The sequence below is a fragment of the Octopus bimaculoides genome, chromosome 9 (assembly GCF_046866305.1).
Source record: "Octopus bimaculoides isolate indiv1 chromosome 9, ASM4686630v1, whole genome shotgun sequence".
NCBI classification, from domain to species: domain Eukaryota; kingdom Metazoa; phylum Mollusca; class Cephalopoda; order Octopoda; family Octopodidae; genus Octopus; species Octopus bimaculoides.
In genome coordinates this window covers 44,549,929-44,559,645 of record NC_142936.1, presented here as the reverse complement: position 1 = coordinate 44,559,645, position 9,717 = coordinate 44,549,929, and the positions used below count along the sequence as shown (strand labels likewise).

Sequence of the window (9,717 nt, the reverse complement as noted above, 5' to 3'; positions counted from 1 at the left end):
GCGTCCAGAGATGAATTTACCTGTCTCAATTCCTCTTCCACGCGTCGTCCATACTGTGTCTTTTCAGTGGAAATAGTAACACTTATGCTATGTCCAGACTAACACCCATTGTTTTTATATTTTCTTTCTTTTTATTTATTAAACTTTTTTTCCAAAAATTTCTTCGTTTTTCTCTTTATATTGTCAACAATGGTGATTGCAATTTTAAAAAAAAATAGTTTTTAAATTAAAAAAAAATTTTTTTCCACCCTTCATTATTTATTTACTATTTATTTTTTCTTGTTTTTAACTTCTTTCGGGAAAACTTTTTGGGCTTCCACCTTTAGAAATACGAAGATTACAATGGGCAGATTAGGTGAGAGACACTAATGTGTATGCGCACACATGCTCTCTCTCTCTCTCTCTCTCTCTCACACACACACACACACACACACACACACACACACACATACATAGACGTTATCTCAACGCCTTATTTCTTTCTCTCACTCCCTCTTTGACCAATCTACAACTCCCCTAAATCTCTCCTCCTTTCGATGACCTTCTCCACATAGCCTCTTCCTCACATTCATTACTTTATCTCTCTCACCTGCCCATTTTACTCTTTCTTCTCTGTCTCGCTAACCCTCCGACACTGCTGTCTCCTTTGTCCCTTCCACCAAAGCGTCTTCGTTACTCTCTTCACTACCACCCATAATAAAGGTATTCCATCATTCTTTATCATCTCTCAACACCTCGTCAAGGTAATCACGCTCTCCTATTCTTGTTTCATATTTCTTTATTGCCCACAAGGGGATAAGCATAGAGGAGACGAACAAGGACAGACAAGGGGATTAAGTCGATTACATCGACCCCAATGCGTAACTGGTACTTGATTTATAGACCCCGAAAGGATGAAAGGGAAAGTCAACCTCGGCAGAATTTGAACTCAGAACGTAACGGCAGACGACATACCGCTAAACATTTCGTCCGGCGTGCTAACGTTTCTGCCAGCTCGCCGCCTTTCCTATTCTTGCTACAAAGCAATCTGACTGGTGCTGGTGTCCCCATACACATACATACATACATACATACATACATACATACATACATACATACCCATTACAATCCCGATTCCAGGAGATACAACGTAGTGTCGAAGGGGGCTCTTTTACCAGGTGTGGTGGTCCAAGGTAACTTCTGTAGCGTTGATACCACGAAAAACAAAAAACGCACACTGAATACTTTGTAAGGTAGTTGATGTTAGTAAGGGCTTCGAGCCACAGAAACCCTCTCAGAATAGAGAAGAACTTCGCCATTAGTGGCCCAGTCCCAACAAATGCCTCAAACGCAACAGGTTGAAAGAGACAGTTCACTGCCAGGTCCCGATACTTCAGGGTTTTGTTCCGTTCGACTACGAAAGTAGTGGCCCTCTCATTTACCGCAGCATCCAGAGTGTGGGAGGGAGCGAAAGAGTTACAAACTGTGACGTCCCAGACGAGGCACCTACCGCTTACTCAGGGACAGAGGGTAAGACTACCTGGTCTCTTTCTGGGTGAACAACTTTCTTTTGCAAAATGTAACTGGCAAGAGATAATTAAAAGCTTAATTCAGAATGAAACCAAAGGGTAGATTTCGTGTAATTTTGGGAATGTTTCCTATGTCAAGGGCTGGCTATCTTAGTAAATACTGAGTCAATGAGAGAACCTCTATGATGTCGCTCAATCTTCTAGAAAGAGTAAACCAGCTAAATTTCCTTCAAATCATACCATCATACTTCACCATCTTTAAAATAACACAGTCTAGATGCAATAGACAATGGCTAAATGTGGAGAATCGTGACAGAATTTTAAAGACAAGGAAGGGAAAGAATTGAAGAATAATATGATTTAATTGAAATACCCAAACGAAAGTAATTATCTTAATAATAATATTTCGTTAATTCAGATCATGAGGAATGAATGCTTATGGAATCGCGTACTAAAAATTTTTTAAAGAATGAGTGTGTACAAAGGTGATATGTTTCAAACATACATTTTCGAATTTCTATGGCGTGAGGAAATGAAATGACTGTTAAGCGATGTGCATCTTTATGATATTTTTGATTACTCTTAAACATTATTTCAACTTATGATTATTTTTTTATTATTTTGTTTCTAATTAATAAGTTATCAAAATGCTTTTCTCCTCTCAAAATATATACTTTTTGATGAAAATATTTGTTTTTCTCTTTGAAGTAAAACATTTTTTTAAAAATGAAAGTCTTTTCCTCACTGAAGTAAGAAACAATTTATAAGCAGTATATTACTTTCGTTTCGGTATTTCAAGTAAAGCATGATATTTTTATATATCCCAGTGTTATTTTTTTAAATTACGATGCAATGTAGTGTTAGTCTTAGATCAGTGATTCCCAACCTTTTCATTACCAAGGACCCCTTTTCTTTAAATGAGTTTTTCCACGGCCCCCTTTTAATATGTTTATCCTTATATATATATATATATATATATATATATATATATATATATATATATATATATATATATATATATAATATTTCTAAATCTCAGAGAGATTTAAGCAGTAGTGGAGCGACAAAGTTGTAGTATATTGTCAACCTAATGTGACAATCCCAATAAGGGAATACACTACTGCTGTTTAGCCCTAGGAAGCTGGACCGCTTCCTGTCGGTCTTGACACAATTACTGTGTGGGGGCGCTTGTCTCCCCTTCACAAACTTAAGGACACAGTAATTGTGTCAAGGCCGACAGGAAGCGGTCCAGCTTCCTAGGGCTAAACAGCAGTAGTGTATTCCCTTATTGGGATTGTCACATTAGGTTGACAATATACTACAACTATATATATATATATATATATATATATATATATATATATGTATGTATGTATGTATGAACTTTTGAATTTTGTTCACAGACCCCAGTATTACCCTTGTGGTCCAAAAGGCGTCTGAGGATCACGGGTTAGGAACCACTGTCTGAGACACAAAAGATGGGCTGCTGGTTGGGTCGATCGGAGAGCAAAACAATTAATGTAAGGGCAGTAATTCATGCAATAAAATAATCACGAGAGATTTACGTCCCCCTCTTTAAAAATCCTGTAAATTCAAGAGATATTCCTGTTCACGACACAGTTCTGAGTTAAATAAGTGGCTCTTAACTTGAATAGTAGGACACTAGATGTTTAGAGAAATCATGTATAGTTTTCATTGGAATAAAATATTTAAATTGGGTGCAATTCTTTGATTAATTGTTTCAGTCTTTGGAGTATGACTATGCTGAGATCTCACATTGAAGGGTTTTCGTTGTCAAATCTACCCCAGTGCTTATCTTTTAAAACCTGGTACTTATTCTATCGGTGGTCTTTTGGCCGAACTGCTATGTTGCTAAAACAAAACATAATAACACCTACTGTCAAGTGGTGAGAGACAACCAATGACAAAGACGTACATACATACGTACGTACGTAAGTACATACATACATACACGCATGTATGTATGTATGTATGTATGTATGTATGTATATATACACACATGATGGGCTTCCGCACAGTTTCGGTCTGACAAATTCATTCACAAATCAATGGTACTGGGTAGTGGGACTGAATATGAAACCATACGGCTGCAAAGCGAACGTCTTAAACAAACTTCCAACAAAAATCTTTATTGAAATTTGAATGCAAAACATTGTTCTCAATGAACAGAAACCTGATTGATGATGTACCAAAGTTCTTTTTTCGTAATTTCCATAGAGACTTAACACAGTGGGTAGAAGTCCTTGTAAATAACTAAAACAAAAAATATCTACAAAATAACATATGGATAATAAACCAGTGCGCCAAATTAGCTGCTGTTTGATACTTGTAAAATACCACAGGGAACGTGGTGCAAAGGTTGAGAAACATTAATTTTGAGTTTAATAATAAATAACATTTAAGGAATGGCGGAAGTCACTTTCAATATTGATTTCAAATTTCAGCACACGGTCAGCGTGTTTGGGGTAAATTGACAGAGTTTTCAACTGGTACTCCGAAAGGATGAAAGGCAAAGTCGACCTCAGCGGAATTTGAACTCAGAACATAACGACAACCAAAATGTCGCTGCATCGGCATTGTTATTCGTTGTAGTCGAGGGTTACCAATTGTGACAGTATGGTTAAGGTGGAATCAGTGGTCATCGTGTAACGGTTGTTGTTGTAGATGTGCAAGATGGAAGAAGAACAGTGATTGAAGTTGTAAAGAAATATTTATTTACTGTTAAATATAATGCTATGCCTCGACGGGCTGATGTGATATAATTGAAATCGCATGCGAGGTTAAGGAAGCTAATTTCGGCCTGTATATGTGTACACGTTCTAATTGTAGTAGTAAACCAGAGATAGTGATAGAATGATGTAAGAGAAAAGAAATTGAGCTAGTGAAAGTTATAAAGTCGAGGGAAGTTGTGTCTCATAGTTGGTTGATTGTAACCTTCTTTCTCCCTCTGGCAGTTTGTCTTTAGTGACTACCTATTTGTGGCCATGGTGGAGGCGCAATGGCCCAGTGGTTAGGGCAGCGGACTCGCGGTCATAGGATCGCGGTTTCGATTCCCAGACCGGGCATTGTGAGTGTTTATTGAGCGAAAACACCTAAAGCTCCACGAGGCTCCGGCAGGGGATGGTGGCGAATCCTGCTGAACTCTTCCACCACAATTTTCTCTCACTCTTACTTCCTGTTTCTGTTGTGCCTGTAATTCAAAGGGTCAGCCTTGTCACTCTGTGTCACGCTGAATATCCCCGAGAACTATGTTAAGGGTACACGTGTCTGTGGAGTGCTCAGCCAATTGCACGTTAATTTCACGAGCAGGCTATTCCGTTGATCGGATCAACTGGAACCCTCGACTTCGTAAGCGACGGAGTGCCAACAACACACACACACAACTTGTGGCCATGACTCTAGTTGTCTCCGTTCACTAACTAATTTCTTTTATTGCCAAAAAGGCGAACAGAGAGGGACAACATAAGGACAAAACAAAAACATTTAAGGACTGGGGTTATACAATGATTAAATCGGAATGAGAAATTGAACACAATGAAATAGAATGAATTAAGATTGGTTAAAAATTAATAATGATATGAAGTTTTTTCTGGTTTGTGTTCAACCTGTCGTTCCCCCGCTTTTTCCCCCCCTCTTTCATTTTATAGATAGCTTTTTTCCGCATAATTTTCGTTTTTTCCTTCTTTTCCGTTCTGACCGACTACACTAGTGCGGCCCCATTCACTCTCAACTGCCTTACATTTGCCCATCTTTTCTCAAACGTTCTTTGGAGACAAGCACCTCTTCTCCAGACTGATCTTTCTGGACAGGTGGTAGTTGAAGTAACACACCAACCCGTTCAATAACTAATTTCTTTATTACCAATAAATGGCTTACACAGAGGGGACAGCACAAGGACAAAACAAAAAAATATTTAGTGGCTAACATTAGTTAGTTCGTCTAAAAATCGAATATAATGAAATCGAATGAATTTATACAGTACAAGAACTGATTTTGCCTTACCAAATTCTTGTATCTATAACTATGCAAAACCAGTCAGAAGGAGAGACATATCGTTGAGAACAATAGATTTCGTTGGGAGCCTGTTATCTCTATTCTAGCTTTTGGTGAAATAGAAGAGGTTAGAAGGGTCAAGTGGCAAAGACATTATTCTGTTTAGCGAAGGCATCTGGTAAATGTAACTGCTGTCACTCACAGAAAGACTATTGTTTTACCGTAAGAAAAGTGCTGTTGAACTGTTAAGCGAAATTTGGCGATCAAGGATCGAATCCACACCATGCCTGCATAAATGTAGATGATATCTCATATTGAATAGTATAACATGAAATAACCATTGTGTCGTTATATTCCTAAATGGGCGTAAACATGGCTCAGAAACTCGCTTTGCAACCACATGGTTTTTGAGTTCAGACTCACTGCGCAGCAACTTGGGCAAGTGCCTTCTATTATAGTCTCAGACCAACCAAAGCCTTGCAAAAGCATTTGGTAGATGCAAATTGTATTGCAGTCCATCGTATATATATATATGTATAGCTGTATACGTGTGGTTGCCTTTGTTCCCTCCCCCACCGCTCGACAACCGGTATTCCTTTCTCTCGTCTCCTCTACTGTTCTGCTCTACTTGGTTTACTTTCATGAAATTTTATGTATGAGTTCACAAATTCACATTTAACAATTTTGATTCACAAATTTAATGACGGTATCATTAGCTAATCTGATGTTGACGAGTGTCATCAATGAGCTCAACTAATGAGTGTTAATACTCATTGGTCAGTTTTTAGCTAACGTCTTCAATTTGATCTGTCCTAAGTTAGTTATAAAATAATTTCCGAATTGAAAATAACAAACCCTGGTTTCAAATTGAGGCAAAGACTCGTTTCTAATTTAGGCTCAATGTCGGCAATTTTGTGGATACCATAAACTCCAGTACTTGACTGGTACTCTATTACTTCGAACGAGGGATGAAAGACAAATTTGAAGTCAGAACGTATAGAACTGGAAAAAATATTGCAAAGCATTTTGTGCGGCGCTGTTATAAGCATTTTTTTTTTCTGCTACAGGCCTGAAGTTTTGCTAATAGGGGTTTGTCAATTACATCGTCCCTAGTGCTCAACTGATATCTATTTTATCGACTCCGAAAGGATGAAAGGCAAAGTCCATCTCGGCAGTATTCTATGTAAAGACGGACGAAATGCCGCCAAGCATTTTGTTTGGCATGCTAACAATTTTGCCAGCTCACCGAGTTAGCAATATGAAATAATATATATATATTTTAAAATGTAGGCAAACATATATCAACGCAATTATAAAACTGTACCTATACTTAGAAATTCAGGTAACAGCGTTCAAATGATACACAGGCAATCCGTTCCAAAATCTATTTCTAAAGTTTAGAATAAACAAATATATTTTAAAAAAGCAGACAAGCAAAGTATAAAATTCCAGAGGAAACTCTACATGTACACCTGCTACTGAAAAAAAAAAAGTTGTAATAAATCTTCAAGGGGTTGGAAGAAAATGAAGATATTCATTTTCTTTCATTACATTCCAAATAACCACCTGCCCGAAAATATTCATTATTTCAGCATTGTTTTCTTTTGTTAAATCCTTTATAATATTTTTTTTATTCACTCTCTTTATAATTTTAGATTCCGTAATGTTTTCAGTTCTAAAAATTCATCTTCTATTCAATCTTTAGGGTTCCTTTTTATTTTTTTTTATTTTCAAAAATCAGTATACGGTTCCGTGGGTAAACAACATTACACTGGCGTTGCCATGGCAACAAACAGATTCAATTTCCGCTCGTGAGGAAATTGGCTAAAATTACGTAACTTTAAGTGCCTCTGAATTTTTTATTATTAATATTTCGATAAAAAAAAATTAGTACGATTTTCATCACCAGCACGTAAAACTGCACCAGTGTGAAACATCTGAAAATAATCCATTGAAATTTGAAAGATCTTCAATTGGTTGGAAGAAAACGAAAACGATCCAGGAAAAAAAGTAGCTTTCTTCATTGTAGAATATAGAGATCTTTGTGGGTTTCGTCACTGTGTACAATTACCTTTAAAAAAATTTCTAATGTATCATATAGATGTAATCTTTGACGCTGAATCCGAATTTATTATTCATTTATTCCAGAAAAATTTTGCAAAAGTGTTACAGGTGTTCAAAGTTTGATCATTTTCAGAATTTTCAGCCATTCAGAAAACAGCGCGTTCGTTGCCTCTTCCATCATCGGTGGAGGTGGGGATCATCAGCATGTCAAAACATTGCATCTTCCCTTGTACACGCACACACGTACACACATATACTCACACAGAGTTGAAACGCCCCCACTACCAGTTTGCCATCACCCTTTCCTTCCTTATTCATCCATCACCCCTTTCTTTCTCATTCATCTATCACCCCTTCCTTTCTCATTCATATGTTGTGATGGAGAAAAACACAAGAGTATTATTATAGTAAAAATATTATCTTTCTTGTATCACCTTCTTGTACGCATGCGCAGCATCTTTGGTTGCTATGGAAACAGAGCTTTTCGCCACGGTGATGTGTAAAATACTCGCTTCTGATTGGCTAAAACATCCAAATTTTGCAAATTTTAAAGGCTAACAACTTTTTGATTTTGGAGTTATAGGAAAAATGAATTTCATTTTCATAATTAGTATACAGAACTTAATCTACATACCAAATTTGAAAACAATTTGAACAAAATAAATAAAATGTACGCCCACAGAGGGACTTGAACCCGCGACCCTCAGATTACTTATTGCTTAAAAGTCTGATGCTCTACCGACTGAGCTATGCGGGCGGACACAATTGTCTATCATCATATAGCTTATAAGTCAAGTTTGATAACCTAGTTTTATGTTGCGGCGTGAGAAAAATTGATTAAATTTTCTGTCGTTACTAATCTTCATGTATAAATGTACATGTATGTATGAATATATATATATATATATATATATATATATATATATATATATATATATATATATGTGTGTGTGTGTGTGTGTGTGTGTGTGTGTGTGTGCCTGCCTGTCTGTCTGTGTATCAGTATGTGTGCATCACTAAAACTCAAGAATTACCAAACGGATTTCATTCAAATTTTACACATGCCTTACTTAGGGTCCATGCAGTGTCATGGGCCAATAATTTTTTTAACTTCTTGCCTAATGCAAGGCCGGAGCAATCTTTTATCATTGTTTTCATAAACGCCCTCGAGCAAGCTGCATGGCACGAGTACACTCGCTCATACAAGCATCCGCAAAAATGTGAGCATACGCACACGTGAAGTTTGGTATACTCATTATCACAAAGCGAGTTATTTATCAAATTGGCGTTTATAAGAATGGGGAGGTTAAAAGTAAAATCTTTTGCTACTTTGGACTGGTGTTTTTCTAAATGTAATCGGTATAATGCTATTTTTAATCGATACACCGTAATTTAGAGCAGCTTATGTATCGCATAGACATTAGTAAAATGCGGCAATGGTTCAATAACCCACCTACTGGATCTAGCGAGCATTTGCCTCTAAATACCAACCAAGGAGATGTAAACCGCATTGAAAAAACACCGACTACGACTAATTTGTAGTTGTAGAAATACTTATAATACTGCTTGCACGGTAAAAACGCCGGTAAATGGAGTCGGGACTGCCTTACATACAAACAAGTACGATAAATGCTCATGCAGAGAAAAATCAAAATGTCCTTTGATGAATCTCTGTATGAGTACATATCTTGTATATAAATGTACCGTGCACACACTGTTTACATTGGGCAGACAGCTGATTCATTTAAGAATCGTTATCGTAACCATGTTGCCAGTTATAAGACAATCAATAAGAGACATTCAAGGAATATTCTGTGGACTAACGAGAAGATAATTAATAGAATTTTTGAATGATTCTCGTGATGCCTACACGCATATAAATGTACTTTCACACAATGTAGTGAAAATGAATTTTGAGTAACTTAATTTACTTTAAGGTATGGATGACTGCTTTGCTCTCTACAAAACGGATAGTTACATTGCAGAACAGTCACTTTAACGAGTTGTATTTATTTATCACCCGAAATACATCTGCACCACTGGATGCTCCTGAACCAGTTGTTGAGTATCCCACCCAAGAGAGATCGATGCTAAATGTGTCGAAACAATTGTCGTGATTAATAATGAATTC

The 9,717-nt window shown here is 36.9% G+C and overlaps 1 non-coding gene across 1 annotated transcript; it reads right to left on the bottom strand.

The window, feature by feature from the left end:
- Window positions 1-8,259: 8,259 nt before the first annotated feature.
- Trnak-uuu (transfer RNA lysine (anticodon UUU)) lies at window positions 8,260-8,343 on the bottom strand. The gene is given in 2 exon segments: window positions 8,260-8,295; window positions 8,307-8,343. It is a non-coding gene; the product is annotated as a tRNA-Lys (tRNA).
- Between the last annotated feature and the right edge of the window lie 1,374 nt (window positions 8,344-9,717).